At 38.6% G+C, this 16,940-nt stretch overlaps 1 protein-coding gene and 1 long non-coding RNA gene across 5 annotated transcripts in view; both read right to left on the bottom strand.

Moving 5' to 3' along the window:
- Nucleotides 1–16,940, bottom strand: part of GLCCI1 (glucocorticoid induced 1) — a 52,725-nt gene that overhangs the window by 34,841 nt on the left and 944 nt on the right. The gene's annotated exons all lie outside the window — the stretch shown is intronic.
- On the bottom strand, nucleotides 484–16,431 carry LOC132326096 (uncharacterized). Its single transcript, XR_009486131.1, has 2 exons — nucleotides 7,074–16,431; nucleotides 484–6,038 (listed from the first exon to the last, which is right to left on the bottom strand). It is a non-coding gene; the product is annotated as an uncharacterized LOC132326096 (long non-coding RNA).

Genomic DNA, 16,940 nt, shown 5'->3' with positions numbered 1-16,940 from the left:
GCTCCTTCCATCTCTTTTGAGATGGATTTAATGTCATCCCTATTCTACCATCATCTGCACTCCTTCCATCTCCTTTGAGATGGTATGCACAGACAGATGTCTGAATTCACCTGGCAAAATAATTCAAAACACAGGGTTTTCCCCATTACAGCAGAGTTGGCACAACATAATGGTCAGAAAACACCAGGAGAGCTAGAAGAGCAGCAGCCCTGTGATCTGTTCAATAACAGTTTTGGTTCCTCACCTCTTATGACGTATCATTAGAACATAAAAAATAAAGGAGAAGGGATCTAAAAGCATGACATTTGAAAGAATTTTTGCAAATCAGCATTTGACAAATTGTCTTGTATAGTAATGTACTCAGACATGATGGGATGCCCTGGACAGCATCACTGTACTGGACCCCAACAGTGGCAGATCAGATCAGCCTAAGTAGTTTTCTCAATATTAGAATTGCTCTCAGGGTTTATTTCTTAATCTTGCTTTTCTCACCTCATCATACATCTGGCTTCCCACTACTCTAGGAAGCTACTACATAACAAATCTTCCCAAATTTTCATTATCAATGGAATGTTGATGCTACTATAATGAATACACTTCTCCAGCCCAAATCACTTTCTCTGGTTGGAAACTTCATGCTCCAGTTTTCTCAGAGAATCAAAATAGCTGAAGTGCTTCAACAGCTCCTGAAGATAGCCAACAGACTTCAGCATTCACAAAGGCTTCAATAATATCAAGAAATCTCTAAAATTACAGACTGATTTTATCCGAGTTTCAAACTAAAACTCATCTCACAATATCCCAAGGGTATGAATGGATTTTACTGCAGCAGTAAGTCAAAGGATTCTGTTGCTTTAGTGACAAGTGAGACATCTCAAACTCCAGAATAAGCAAACTTAAGATCACAGCACTTAAGCAGTGTAACGTTACCTGAGGAAGTTATCTAGAAATAAAAAAAGCAAGACATATGCTTGCAGCAAGGTAATATACCTCACGACCACTGAGATTAGCTTGTTTAATTAGAGCATGATGATAATAATGCTCAGGTTGTAGGTTTGATCCCTATATGGCTCTTCTCTTAAGAGTGGGACTCTTATGATCCTTGTGAGTCCCAACTCAGAATATTCTGTGATTGTGTGTGTTACTTAAAATATGCCACAAGTTTTAATGGCATGTATTTAGGAGAAATTGCTACACCATTCTAGTTATGAATGTTACACAAAGTGACACAATGGTCCACCTGAATACTACAGCTGGCAAAATTCAGCATGATCCTACCTCCCAGCAGGAATCAACTAAAATAACCTGCATGAAATCATGATTCTGCATGCTGCATTGAGAGCAAAGAGAATTCTAGTTATACCACCTAGACTGAAAAAAGGTTTCCATTTCTCTGACAGCAAAATGTAATTCAGTTAGAGCCTAACACGACAGCTCTTTTGGAAAGGACAAGGGGCTCAAATAAAACCATCTGCTGCAGCTCTAAAATGAAGAGCTTGCATTCCCATCTAGGACAGAGGCAGCTAACCTGCACATAATCTGAAAGCCATGTTCACCATCCACTTTTAGCTTAAATAGCTTTGTGCCACATGTGCAATGAGGAAAACCACCTGCAACAGAACGGCAAGACTGACAGATAGCATTGGTAGCAGTAAAAAAACTGGTTCAGCTCAATCCACCAGAGCTCATCTGTCAACATCTTTTCTTCCCATGTTTCCTTCAACAGTTAGCAAATCCAGTTCAAATTTGGCCAGAACTTTTCCACTCATGTACTTGCATAGATATAACTGATTTTAAAGGACTAAAATTATCCTGAGAATCTCATATAACACAGACTCCTCTCAAACTGAGTGAAAAACATGAAATAAAATTAAAATTCATTCTTCTCCAAAACTAGTATTGTCATCTCACTTTTGATGTCAGCTAATTGTGACACTGTCCTGCCAAAAGGTTAGACAGCAGTAATTTCTTTTCTCGAAAGTTCTTTAACTTAAACTATTAACTTGAGACCATGAAATATCAGTATTATATTTCCCAATAACTTCCATGAGATGTCCATGAGATGCTTCTCTTCAGTTTAGCTGCTAGCACCCTGCACAACCTTCTGGTCACAAGCTATTCAGGAAATGAGTCTCAAGCTTAGGACTCATCCATTCCTGAAGAACTTCAGATTTTATCTAGGAAATAAATACTAACTTCAAAAGAATTTTTTTGTCCAAAAATACTCTTGGGAAGACTCACTATGATGGATATCCCAGTCTGCTTAAGACTCTTTTCAAGAGCCACAAAGTCAGAGTTCAAATAGTCTGGCCCAAAGGACATTCAGAGACTGCGTATACCACCATAAAATAGTATCAGATATTTCTAGGACATTCCTATCAGAACTGACAACAAATTTACAACAATCTACTAAACCAAAGAGACCCAAAGAGGCAGAAGTGCCTGTGTGAGTGCTTCTTAAATAATGGATTATGTGGGAATGCAGTCTAGGAAATCAAAAACTAGAAATGGAAAGCTGAATATTGAAGAATGGTGACCCACAGTGAATGATGGCCTGACATCATTTAAGTCACATTTCCCACAGCAGCTACTGATGACTGTCCTACACCTAATTAAAGTCCCCTCTCCTGTTACACCTTGTAAAAGCATGAAAAAGGGATACCTTTCCTCCTGGTTACTTTGGGCAGTGATTCCCTGAGTACCTTAAAGCAGACTTCTGGATTCAAGAGAACCCTGTCTCTGAAGAGCCTTGTCAAGGGACATTTGTTTGGGGTTTTTTGCTTGCTTTTTAAGCATGTATATAGTGACAGGGTACTGACAGCTGAATGTGTATCTGATTGGTCTCTCCTGCTCTGATTATGTAGGTAGATGGTCACACGGGTGCGTGTTTAATTTGCTGAACTTGTCTCTATGACTTTCCCAGGAAAAAGTTTGAATAATGGGGATTTAGAGGCCACTCTAAAAAAATATTTCAATCTTCATTCTCAAGAAGGCTTTTCTCTTGTAACTGGAGCCAAAATCTCTCATGAAAAAGATTAACAAGGGATTTGGGGTCCCCTGAAGTTTTACTCCAGAGAAGTAAAGAGATCTATTGGCTCAAAGACATTTCCCAGTTGCCAGTGACTGACAGACTTGTTTCTGACCCAATCTGCTAAATGGCTGCATGACTGCATTAACAGTTCAGAAAGGTGGAGAGCAACAAAGAGCATGCTGTTTGCCATGTACTGCTCATACAAAATAACAAAAAATAGGATTTTAAATAGGATCTTAAAAAAACCCACAGCACCCTTTTATGTAATTGAAAAGAAAAAACATTAAATTACTGTACTCTTCCTTCATAATTTCAAATTAAATAGCCTAATCTCTTTAATAGCTTAAAACAAAACAAAATACTAGCATTTTCAAACATTTAAAAGGCAGTACTGTGCTTTGCTACCAAAACTATAATTCTAAGAGAATATAAGAGACAGTCTTTTTAAGTAACTTTCCGATGCATCTCTAAAGTACTTTACATTTAGCTCCTTAAAACTTGTGTGCACCACACTGGTTTTGGTTCAGTTGCATCAACTTCAGAAATTATTCCCCAGTTTCTATCTTAAAAAATCACAAGAGAGAATGACTAAAAATGAAGAGGATTGACATTCTGAGGTTACTACCCTAAAGCGACAGACAAAATCCACTCTAATTTCCTCTCATCATCCTAACTGAAGGAAAAAATAAAGGCAGCACAGAGCAGCACCATAATCCTACCAAGGCTCCAACAACCAAAACCGAACAATCAGAAGGCAGGCTGCTTCTTAAGAGTGAAGATCTTTTCAGAGATCCAGGTCCATGAATCACATGCTTTCTACATCCAGCATTCTTCAGGGAGGGGGGAAAAAAAACAAAAAAAACAAGAGGGGAGCCAGTCTTCCACACAGATCATTTTACAGCCTGGTAGTCAGGACTGATTTGGTTTTGTACCTGACAAGGCTTATGAGAATTCAGACTGACCTGCAAGAAACAGAAGTCTATCAAGACAGGACATCACCTATAGTGGGAAAACAACATAAGACAAAACCAGCTTGTTCCTTCAAAGGAAAACTGTACACACACACTGACCCACAGAATGGGATTTAGAAATCAACTATATTGAGTTATCTTTTATAGGTATCACTAAGTCATCTAAAAAGGGAAGAGATCTTCTGGTTAGTCACTGAATCCAACCCATAGGTTAAGGCATTTCCTTCCACAACAGAGATTCCATGCAAGACTCTCAAGACACCTAGCCACACAGGATGGCTCAGTGGTAGGGCTAGTAAGGACACCAGAGGAAGTAGAACACATGGATGAATTTGTAAGGCATATTTCACTGGACCTACAGTTGACTGAAAGTCCTGGTTGCCTTTGTATGTATGTTGAAGCAAGGTCTCTGCCTCATGTCCCTAATTCTCCCCACCCAGAGGTACAGGTAAAATGTGACTATGAATATGTTTCAGAAGCCAGATTTCGTCCACAGCAAAACTCCCCTGTTTAAAATCAACATTATCCTTAGAGATCAAACACAGAAAGAACGCTCTAATCTCCATAAGAAAGGTAAACAAACCATATGGCAGAAAGTTTCAGCCCGCTAAAGCTAAACCATTCTTCTAACAAGGATTACTGCTGGCATGTACAGGACCTGTAGGATTTCATGTCACAAAAGCCTGCTTTGTTCAACAGATGTAGCCTACACACTTGCACCCTTCTAACAGGATGACGTGTAGGTAAAAAGCAGTAATTCCAAACCTTCATACTTTTATGTATTTCACATTTCTAGAATACATTTTTCTTTGTAAGATTATTACTTCATATTTAAACACTACACAAATACCTAAACTTAGTATCATTCAATTAAGTGTTTGTACTGTAAAGTTAAGACAAATTTGATAGGAGCTCAGCAGCTAAGTACTTGGGAAAAAGCACACTGAAACAACCATCCATTAACTGTTGGACACTTCAGCAGATACAGAGAATTTCCTTCCTTTTAGTTCATTATTTTAGATCAGCCGAATCATCTATTCTATGTATCCAATATTGAGAACCAAACTGGGAACCAAGAACAGCAACTAAAGCTTGGGGTGCTTGGGGTCAATATAAACACATGCAGTTGATTCAGTAACTGAAGAACACGTTTTTCAAATAAACTTGCTGACTCTGAAGGGATTTTTTGTTGCTGCTGTTATAAAGACAATACTTAAAATTTAACAAGATGTTGAAAGTGAGGGTTTTGTAAACTTTTAATCTAATTCTTCTTTCCATCAAAATGCAGCTGGACATAATAATGAATAAAACTAATCAGAAGGCACAACTCAACATTTCCATAATCAAAATTCACAAAGAACTGTAATCAATGCACAGAGGCTATACAATGCCATCATAATGATCACCAATTATTAGAAACAGAAAGCATTCTCCTAGCTAGAGCAAATGATACTAAACAACAATAATATATTTTTCTGGAAAAAAATTGAAAATATAAATGTAAAACCAGATTAAAATTGATTGCCTAAATGAGAGTACTCAACTTTGATGAGTAAATAAATTATCTTTTCATTATCAGTTAAGACATAGAAACAAAGACTAGAAACAACTCCCTAAATCTGGAGCCCACTTTGCAGCTATCACTGACAAAACACATAAGCACTTTGAAACAGAGTACAGTCAGTCCTACAGCAGCTATTTGTCATCACAATTCCTACTGGAAAAATAACCCAGGAACTTTTCTTTTCCTGATGGTTTCAGGCCTTCTGACAGTTTAATATATAAATATTTACATTGTCAATCCAATCCACCCGCTCATTCCCTTCCTTGCTCACCTGGATTCTGACAAAGTGTATTTTTATTCAGATTTTTTTAGAATCACACAGTTAAACTCCTAACCTGTGAGTCCTTCTCTGAGTCAGCTCCAGTTTGACTTTACCTTTCTTGAACTGTGGAGCATGAAAAGAGTGTGCAGTACACCATTTAATGCCTCAGCAGCCCCTGTGTGGCCAAGTGCTCTTCATGTAAGACCAGACCTGTGCCCAGAAGTTTTTCAGTTACTTCATGTTGGCAGTTCAGAGATCTCACCATCACCCAACTCCACCCTCCAGAATTTCCAAATTAGATGATCCTCCTGTGAGGAAAAGATACTCTGATCAAGCACAACCCCACATACATTAACTTCCGCTTTTTACATTTAAATCTATTTTTTTAAACTTATTACTTCAATTCCCATGGCTCTTAAACTCTTCTTACATAATCTTCCTGCATACTAATTAAACCTCTCAATATTCATCAATGGTTTCATCACCCTCATTTCAAAATTTGCCTAAACAGATAAGATCTACTTCCTGTCTAGGAGATCAGTTTTCTTATCAAAACGACCAGGTTAGCATGACACCACTTGGAAAGCTCATTTTGCACTTTAACACTTCCCCTGGTTTCCACCATCCCTTCCAGTTCCTTCTGAAGTTCCACCAGTAGTTCTCCATACTTTAGAACTGGACACAACGTTTTTCACATTTTTAAAACATGAGCATTGCTGAGGTACCTGCTATACTCAGGAGGTATCTAATCTCTAATGATGTCACTTCTACTAACAAGACTGCCTCAGAAATTTGAAGGTAAATGTCAATTTCTGAGTAGGCTTTTCTAGAATCCTGCAATGGAGATCTCTGAATTGACTTTACTGAAATATGCAATCTCTATCACAGTCTTGATAATTCCCAATTCCAAATTAACCTTGTCTCTTACAATTTGCGTTTTATCTTTCTGGGTTAAAAATCACTGTCCTTATGGAAAGTGATTTCTTAGACTTGTTTCTGGTGAGTGCAAAGCACTGAATAAATATCTGTGCTATTTCCTCTAAGACTAGCTACTATTCCTTGGAGCTGACTTTGGAACCATACATTCTAGCAGATCAGACTCAGATCATTCTCAGATCTTTTTTTCTTCAAACAAATGGTTACAAGTTTTTCCTCATTTTTCAATCTGCATGTTTCTATTATCTGTCTTAAAGTACACAAAGTCCAAGCCTGTTCATGTTTTAACAATTCTCAGCTAAGGTTCACCTTTTGATTGGTAACATGACATTCTTTCCTCAGTTCTTCCTGCTGTTTCTTGCAGGCACTCTGCTTATTCCTAGCAGCCTTTTCGAGGTAAGTGTCCATGCAATCAGATCACATCCTTGAACTTTTCTGATGTCTGAAAGACTTCAATAGTATTAACATTTTTCATTAAAACAGATTCTCTATTATTCAAGGCAGAGCAACCCCATTCAGACAAATTTTCAAACTACTTCCTTCTGAAATCCAAAACTTTACTCCAGATGCATGAGTTTTAAACAAACCTCTATGTAGGATTTTCTCCTTTTGCTGTGTATGCATGCAAATTTGCATGACTAAACAAAGGCTAGATCTAACATTTCTTTAATGTACAGTGTCAGCACACCCATTTCTTCTGCTTCTCCGAAATTTTCAGTTGTTACAGGTGGTAACTCCTATCTTCAATGTGGCCTAAGTTTCTACTATAATCTTGCAGTCAAAAGATCTCCCTGTATCCTTCAACTTTATATTAAAGGCTATACACACCACTAAAGAAAAATCATGTGCCTCCAATCATCTGAATAGCCTAGTTCCTTCTTTGGAATAAATTAAGGTAGATCTATACAACAGATTTACAAAATATTTTAAATAATGTATATACGCACACTTTGTTAAACAATTTGTTTTCAAAGAATGAGCCTCTCTTTCTACAGCAACACCAAAGTCTATTTGGATCTTCCACATGGACAATATCCTACACTATGTGCCTGCAGTCAGTTCCTTGTATGGACATTTCTCAAATACATATTACTTTTAAACATGCATGAGTTAATCACATTTTTGCCCATGAGAAATTTTTCTCTTCCCGATTAGGCCTTTTCCTTGCTCCCTTTGAAAAGAACAGAAAGTATTTCAAATGTATTTTATGGTTTCTTTGTGGTTGAAGAAAACATTGCAAAGATAATTATTCCAGGCAGGTTATCAGGTATAACAAAGGAGCCACTGAAGTTGAAATAGCAGAGGAATCAGAGTATGAGAGAAAGGAAGTGTGGTATTCCACTATCAATTGCCACAATTAAGCAAACACAGCTATCAGTTAAGAATGAAGATTTTAAGACCTTGAACAGAAATTTACTTCTGTGAAGACAGCTTCTCCTTTAACCTGGCAGCTTCCCAGCTACTGTGTAAACCTAAGTCTCATTCTGCATTCTTCAGCAGTTAGCTGGTATTTTTAGTCACACTGGTCAAAGTCTGTTCTGGGACACAGCGTAAATCTGGGTTTAACTTTCAGCGAGCAGCTCAACTCTTCATTGCTTTGAAAAGCAGGAAGTTAAGACATCACATATAACAAAGATTTAGAATAATATATGCTGAATATGGAGGTGGAACACCTAGCTCACAGAGTCAAAGCTGCAAAGTAACTTGGTTTTCATAATGTACTTTCCAGGGGCTCCAGAAAGACTGACTAGCTGACACTCAGCACTGAACTGGACTTCATGTGAGCACTGGACTCACCCAACCTTTCCAGAGCACAGACAGCACCACCGAGGTAACTACTATAGCCACCACCATCTTCTAGTCCTACTAGGCTAGGGAGCTCTGCCATGGCAGGCAGAAAGAGTGGTACTGGGATCATGTTAAATACCTACAGAAATTCACTGCTCTTCTATAGCTGGCTCCTCTATGCTGTCTCTCTGTAGCCTGAGTTATGGGAACACAGCACAAAATTTCCAAGGTTTATCCAGCAACATTTCTGATCCAGCATGGACACAGCATTTCATCTAAGGAAAGCAACTGCACTGCTATCCCCGAGATGTACATGTTCACAAACCTGGGATTGTATATCTCCACTTAGGTCATCTGCTCTCTAATAGCTAACTTCTGACTTCATGGCATAATTTGAAGTGGGGTTTGTATTTACAGGGTAATTTCTGCAGACTACAATTAATTGAATTAGCTAGTAATTGAATATTGAATAACAAAAACTTGTTTTTTGGTAAGAACACATTATTTCCAAACAACAGCTTGGTCTCCAAATGCTGACAAATGTCAAACAATTATTAGAGTTTTGATATTTTTATTTTTGTACTGCAGCCTAAGCACCTATATTAAAATGTTTGGGGTTTTTTTTTCTAACTGTGAAGACTTTTAAAAAATGTAACAGAAACCCAGGTAATCCAGCCAGCCAACCTTTACTAATTATTTCTTTGAGAACTCCAGAATAGGCATTGTACATCAAAACACCTGAGATTAAAAGGCACACAATAAAACAATACTCACATTGCCATACATTTAATCAGTTCACAACTGAGTAACTGCCGTTACACAAAACATTTCTAAAAGACAGATTTATACTTATTATATAACATTAAAATTAATTTAGCTACAGAAATTCATTTTAAATTCAAGTATGAATGTCAGTCATCTTGCAATGACCTGACAGTCAGAAATAAGTATTAATTCCTGAAGTTCAGAAGTGTATTTACATTTACTGCGTGATGCCTGGTGCTAAGGGTGTAAGAAAGGAGGCTGAAGGTAGCCTTCTTCAAACAGGTGACTAGCATTGTTCAAGGAATGAGACACAAATTACTATTGTTGTTTAGGCTATGTCTCAACAGATTGAGAGGAAAATACTCTAGAGAGGATATTAGATTATTCAAAAACTATGACAGAACTAGTACCTATTGCTCTTGTGAGCAAAATACAAGACACTTTCTTCCTAAAGAGGAAATGAGGCATAGTTTGGGTAAAGCTAGTTTCAAGTTGTGCAAAATAAACAGCATGTAAGAACCAATGCTGTCGTTCACTCATGTGAGAACAATATCCATTGCAAACAGCTACTCCTCAGTTTAACACTAGCAACAGTGAAGGTCAAGTCCTATAAACTCCAATATCAGTACCATCAGTTATCACTGGGGCATATGCAACACTAGGTAAGGAAGCCTAACCATACAGTACTTTGCATTAAGGTTTCAAAACTCAAGCTCATAACATTTCATGACCTCCTGGGAAGTATATACAATCTGCAAAGCAACAATATCTAACATGGAAAGCTAATCAAGAGATCTACTACTACAAAAAATGAAAACCTCCCATCACAACCATCTTCACTGACCTAAAACAAAGTATTTAGGTTAATACCCCATTTACAATTTTTTTGTGCAGAAAACTGTTATAGCTTGAGCGCAGACACTCACACCTTCTGGGTGCTTTTTCTTCCTGTCAGAGAAAACTAATCTAACAGGGTGAATAGTTTGGCAGGAATCAGCAACAGCAGCTAGGAAGTGCATATACCAGAGGAGGAGAAGTGAAATGAACACACCCAGGGCAGAGATGGTATTACAGGGCCTGAGACAGCAGGCTGAGGGCACTCCTCAACACAGCCACACACGGCCTGCCCATGCTTCCTTCTGAAACAGACTTGCAGGAGCTACATGCCTTCCTTGGTCCTAACAGGAGACATTGTGGGAGCAAAGTTATCACCAGACAATCCAAGGGGGCCATGTAACAGAACAGCTCTGGTCCTAAGCCCAGACTCACACAGCTGGGAGAGCAGGGAAGAGTTCCTGAGAGCATGTTTTTCAGTTTCAGCCATGGACACCAGCTCAGCTTCAGAAGGGTAAGAACAGGAAAGCCCGACTCTCCATTCCAAAGGATTGCTATCACACACTGGGTCATGATCCTCTGTGTGCTATCCATACTGCAGAAGTCTCTGATCCCTTTCTGCACCCCAGCATTTAATCTCCAATTCAAAACTCGTTGTATGGTAGGGATGAGCTTCAGAGTCACATCAGATGGGAAAAAATTAAAGCATAACTAAAAGACTATCTAATTTTGGGGAAGTGAATATACATTCAAAATTGTTATTCAGAATTTGATTATTAAGTACAAACACCCATTTTCCTTCACCCTGATCTCCAATGCTCTTCATTTTGCAATTACTCAAACCTTAAAAATGGAGACACAAAGGAAAAGGTCATACTCTCAGGCTGACAAGTTGCTGTGATGTATTCTAATGATGAGATGTAAATAATATTTTACTTGCCTGAAAATGCCTTAAGCCATTGTTTAAGCACTACAAAAGGAGGCAGCATTCAAAGACTATAATATAAGCATCCATTTAAATACTAACACTAAAGCAAGATGATGATCATTGACAGTTAAATAGTTGAGCACAATTTTCCAGTTATGAATGTTTAAGACAGAGTCATTTTTTTCATCAATAAAAGATACTTATGAAAAAATGCTAGTTGATGTTTAAACTCTACTATTTTAACAACTTCCCAAGAATATATGTGAAATCCATGAAGAACTACCTATTTTGTCAAGTGCTGGCAACACTGTTCTCTACTGAAGTAACTGTCAACTGATTTAAACAGGAACTTTCATTTTTCACTGCAGGTTAAAAAAAATATTATCTTCTTCAGAGGAAGATAATTAATCAACTGGTAAAGTCCCATTTAAAATGGATTGCAGATATTCACTTATACTGAAACACTGAGGAGCATATACTCTATTTCCAATACATTTTGCATTGTTACAACTACTGCTTTCAAGTCTAGGCTTAACCGAAACTTCAGAATTACTGCATCAGTTATTTTTATTATTTTTTTTTCATAATGATATAGAGCAGTAGCACAAAACCCATTTTAAAAATAACTGGCTTTCCACTGTGAAATTTTGAATTATAGCAGTCTAGACTTGGTGAACACTGCCTTTTTTGTAAGATTCTAAGATACACTCCAGTGATCTACCCTCCCTGCATTTTAAAATACATTTTAAGAACCTCCATTCACTCCACCACCATGGGAAAGAAAACAACAAAACACAGGAACCATGAATTTCAGAAACCAAATTTCAGTACTTTACTACTGTTTTACTATGCATAGATGTTGGCAAGTAACTTCAGTTTGGCCATATATAACACACAAACACTTGCTTATGTCCAAAGAATAAGAATTAAAGGTCAAGTAGTGATTTAAAATAGGCACAATTGTATACTTTTAAAGTTAGTTTTTTTCTTTTCCATTAAACAGGGAGGTTCTGTCTTTAAAGCTAATGCTTTGCTACAGCACTATTCAAGTTCAATAGAGAAAATACCTTCCTATTTTTCATCCTATTCTTTCTTCAGTTTTACACCTGAAAGAAGCTCAATTATTTTGTTTTATAAAGCATTATTTATTAAAGACATTCAAGACACCATTCTCATTTACAGTCATGTTAAAACATGTAACTAAAAAGGCTTTGAGTTCAGGACAACTGGATCAAATTTAGCCAGGGTCTTTTATATCATCATATTATATTCCAATGAAAGCTATTTTGGGAAGCAAGAGGGACAAAGCTGGAGCAAAACTGGTTTGGCCATACAATTATGGGAATACTGCATTATTCAGGGATCAGGAAATAGGAAGTGTCACAAAAATTACTTCCTTACCTACATTTGCTAGAAAGAAAGGCAAGATCTTCTTGATCTCTGCTATAAACGATTATGATGCCAAAATATTGGATGGTTTGAATCCAGGATATTAAAACAGTTCTACCTTTTGAAGTACAAATTTTGGGTGGTTTTTTTAATATAGATATCCTTTACAAGTCTAGAGATCAACAATATTGTTTGTTTTACTCCACTCCTAATTCCACTAGCCTAAAACCAGATATATATATACTTCTTACACTGGACTGGGTTATACAGTTGTTTTGCATCTTTTGTAATTCCTTTCTCTCACTCATGTTGGCAAATCTTCAGGAGTTATTTTGGGAAGTAAAAGACACTGGGAACCTTTAACAGCCAAACTGATCACAGTATTTTTCATGTGTCCTTAAAACTAATGTTTGTCTTTAACATTTGGAAATGGAATGGCAAAGAGTTTGTTCTATAAAATGTGTAAGTGAAAGTTAGAAAAATATGAGGCATTAGTATAACAGTACCACTAGAGTTAAAACTAAAATCAAAGCATTTGGTAAGAGCAGTGTTGAGTTTGAATTATAGAAGTAATTTACACCCTCCTTGTATACAAAATATTAATGTAACTAGAAAAAAAACAAACTAAACAGGAAACCCACTCTCATATTTATACAAGCTACTTTAAATAACAGCAGGCACCACTGATTTTATCCAGGTAAGGCAAGGAGGAAAACAAGTTGCTTTCTTCTTTAAAAGATGTGTCCACAGGCAAATAGCAAGTTTTATTTGACATGTCCAAGGGTTTGGCTTTTTTGGATTATTACCAGAATATCCTTTGTCATAAACCACACAGCTTCAGATTCTGTTGACATTACTTTTATGCACTCAGAGATCTAACAGATATATTCCCTCTAAGAAAACCACGTGTTGTTACATTCAACCAGACACTTTTTCCACTGCCAGCTCTCCAAAACATGAACACACACTATAAAAAATATCTACTAGTAAGGAATAAACATATTTCAAGAAAGAGGAAAGGCGTTGACTTGCACATAGCAGATTTATCCTATGATATCAGGTTTTCCCCTCTTTTTCCCTCTTTTTTTAGCACCTTAAAAATATATATGTAACATTCATGATTTCTCACCCATTCAGCAACTAACCAGTACTAACCAAATACTGCTACTGGCATTGATGGCTTCCTAACAACTAAAAGTCCTCAAATTTGCTTAAAAGAAAATATCACATTATTGAAAGTTTCAGTCCTAAAAACACAGGGTGTTGCTACAGAACAAAAACCTTGACAGTATACTAGAAAGAAGGAGTAGAAAACATGATGATGGGATAAAAAACAGACCATGCTGCTTTCATTCATGTAGTAGTGATGTCAGTGCCTGCAGTGGTAGTTGCTCTGACCTGTAGAGGCTCAAAGCTGGAGTGTTTGCACAGAAATCTCCTTCATAAAGGAACCTCTAGCAAATCACTAAAATATCCACACAAAATGGCTTAGCAGGATAGCCAGCTGAAGGCATCTATACTGAAAAAGGCTGAAAGGAGGTGGGGAAGGGACAGGTGTCTTAAGAGAATAACATCTATCCATCAGAATCATAAGCAGTTTCCAGAACAAGCGTATCTGTGAAACAATCCAAGTCAGACTGCAGAGCCAAAGACAAACACATCTCCTGCACTGGTGAGAAAAACAACAGGATTAAACCTAGAGCCTAAGCTCACATTTTACAGCAGTGGGAAATGGCTTTGAAAAACTGACAAAAAAACTTAATCAAGCCACTTCCCCAAGACTTGCATACTGATAACAACTATAAATAGCTAGAGTAGCATTGTTTAACAAGCCACAGCAAAATGGTCCATGTCTGAAAACGGAACATTTAAATTTTTTTTTCAAGTCCTCCATTATTACTGCAGTAGTTCTCCAGCTCAGCAATCAATTTTCTATATACTATTATCACCATACAGACTATAAACATGTTTTTAATGTCCACACATCCTTTACTAAAATGCTGAGAACAAGCAGAGAAACAAAGACAAAATACTGTCCCACGGCATGGAACTATATTCCAAATTGTGTAAAAACACCTCTAGTTTTTGGGGGGGGTGGAGGGGCAGACGGAGGGGAGGTTTGGTAACCTTTTTTCATTTGCAAGACTGAAGAAATAGAGTATCTTATTACTCTCGCCCGCTAGAAAATGGTGCCAGTATTTCAGTAAAATAAAGCTGTTGACGTGTGCAATTGTGGTCATTATTAGGGCGATCACGTTGTTTTCATTCATTCATTCAGGATTTGCTAAAGGATGTCAGCTTCTGCAGCAGCAGCTGGCTTGACCTGGAGGAGGGGGAACGAATTCTTTGCAGTGCATACAGATTACAGGGTGCATTTCTCGACGGACCGTTTATGATTTTATACACTGCACTCATCAAACCAAATCAAGCTCTGTGACGCAGTTCACCAGGAGGCAAGCTCAAACAAGTTTAATGACAGAAAAGTCATTCAGTACTAATTTATAGTCTGATTTATTAAGGATAAAATAGCTCACAGATGAAGAAGACTGAAACCACTTTCTAAAATTAAAATTTCCCCTCCAACAAAAAAAATCATACGCATTAATGAAATACTTCACAGCTTTGCAGTATTTTTCTGGCTTGCAGGTAACTGCCCGTATTCCTCCCTCTTCAATACACCTTAAGCGTAGGCTTTATACACTGCACCACTACAATGTTTTCCTCCGGGTTCCCATAATTAAATAATTTACTGCTCATCGTCAGCACTATGACTACTCATACACACAGATATTTTGGTTTTTCCTAGTTTCCCATTAGCATTTTCCAAAGGTTTAAGAGGCAAAAAGGAAATCGACATTTAGTGCTCCATACAGTCAGAAAAATATGATCTTTAAAATTTTAAATAGAGCTTGAATGAATCAAAACCACAGAAGCTCAGTTCCATTTCCAAGCACGCAAAACCCTCTGCAGAAATAGACTCTTTTTGAAAAATACATTACAAAGTATCTCTGGTCAGATTATAACACAATCAATTAGGTCATCTGCATAGGCAGATACATAGGATAAATTAACTCTATTTGTAATTGGCAGTGACATTTTGCTCATTTGTAAAATGCTGCTCCAACGCAGGACAATACTGATGACAGATCTGCCCAAGTTGCAAATACTACAGACAGCAAGGGTTTACTACACATAAAAACTGAAGAGGAAAGAAGGCAAGAGTCCACTGTTACAACACTGGCACCCAACACAGACCACAAATTGCCACAGAAATCACACACAGTTAAGACTTATGGAAGGGACAGAAAAAGCAAGTGGTATCAAACCACAGAAAGCATTCCCAGAAAGACATGATGTGTGATACCTGATAGCTACAGCAGGACAACATAAAAAGTGCATTTAGTCCAATTCATTCAACTGCACAAGTGATGGGGAAGGCAGGAGAGAGCAGGGGAGGTAAGATGGCCACTGCCACTTTAACACATTCAGTAATTTAACAGACAACCTGACAGAGGTTAAGTTGGACTTGCTAGGAACCAATTTTACATTTTAAACTTTATAGGCCTATTTTGGCTACACGGGGGTTGGTTGGTAGTGGGTTTTGTTTGGTTGAGTTTTTTACAGTCCCAAGGATTCAGTACTAAGTATCACAAGGAGACAGACTTTGTTTTTAAGCACCTCAATATGGGAATTTCCTTGTTTTGGAGCCCGTGCTTGGAAACATCACATCTTTTAACCTATGATCTTACAAAAATGCAAGTCTTTTAGGAAACCGAGCTCTGCAGATAGGAAGAGTATTGGAGGCTTGGTTTTAACACACACTTCAGAACTGGGTTGTGACACCCCAGATATAAATCTAACTCATTAGCACCCCTACTAGATAGTTACAGCTGGAGACAGGGAAGCGGGTTAATTTTAGGCTCGTTTCCCTGTTGCACACCTCCGCTGCCAGAGCCCGAGGCCAAGGGTAGAAGCGGCAAGAGCAGCGCCGTCGGAGCCCCCGGCTGCTCCTCCGCCCGGGGAGGAGAGAGGAGCCGCCGGCGGCCCCTGGGCTCGCCCCCGCGCTGCTCCTCCCAAGGCAGGCGTGGGGGTGTTTTTCCTAGGCAGGATTCTCACCTTGCCCGAGAAGGAGGATGACATTTCAGGCGTCGCCTCCCCCCATGGCGGGGCAGGGCGGCGGGACGAAGCGCTTTTCCCCCGCTTCCTCACAAACCAAACCCAGGCACGACACCTGCCCCGGGGGCGGGGGATTTAAGGCTCGCCTTCGCCTCCCGACCCGCTCCCTAAGACTCCGGTGGGGCTCCTCCCGTCGGGCCGGGAGTCCCCCGGGTGTCCCACCCGCGCTGGCCCGGGAGGAAGGCAGGGCGCAGCCCAGCAGCGGAAAGCAGAGCCCGGGGTGCCCGGAGCCTGGGCGGCCCCGGCCCGGCCAGCACCCCCGCGGGGCAGGGAAGCGAGACCGGCTTTCTCCCGGT

Source organism: Haemorhous mexicanus, chromosome 1, assembly GCF_027477595.1.
Source record: "Haemorhous mexicanus isolate bHaeMex1 chromosome 1, bHaeMex1.pri, whole genome shotgun sequence".
In the NCBI taxonomy this organism is placed as follows: Eukaryota; Metazoa; Chordata; class Aves; order Passeriformes; family Fringillidae; genus Haemorhous; species Haemorhous mexicanus.
The sequence above is the reverse complement of the archived record's forward strand: the minus strand, read 5'-3'. Positions and strand labels throughout refer to the sequence as shown.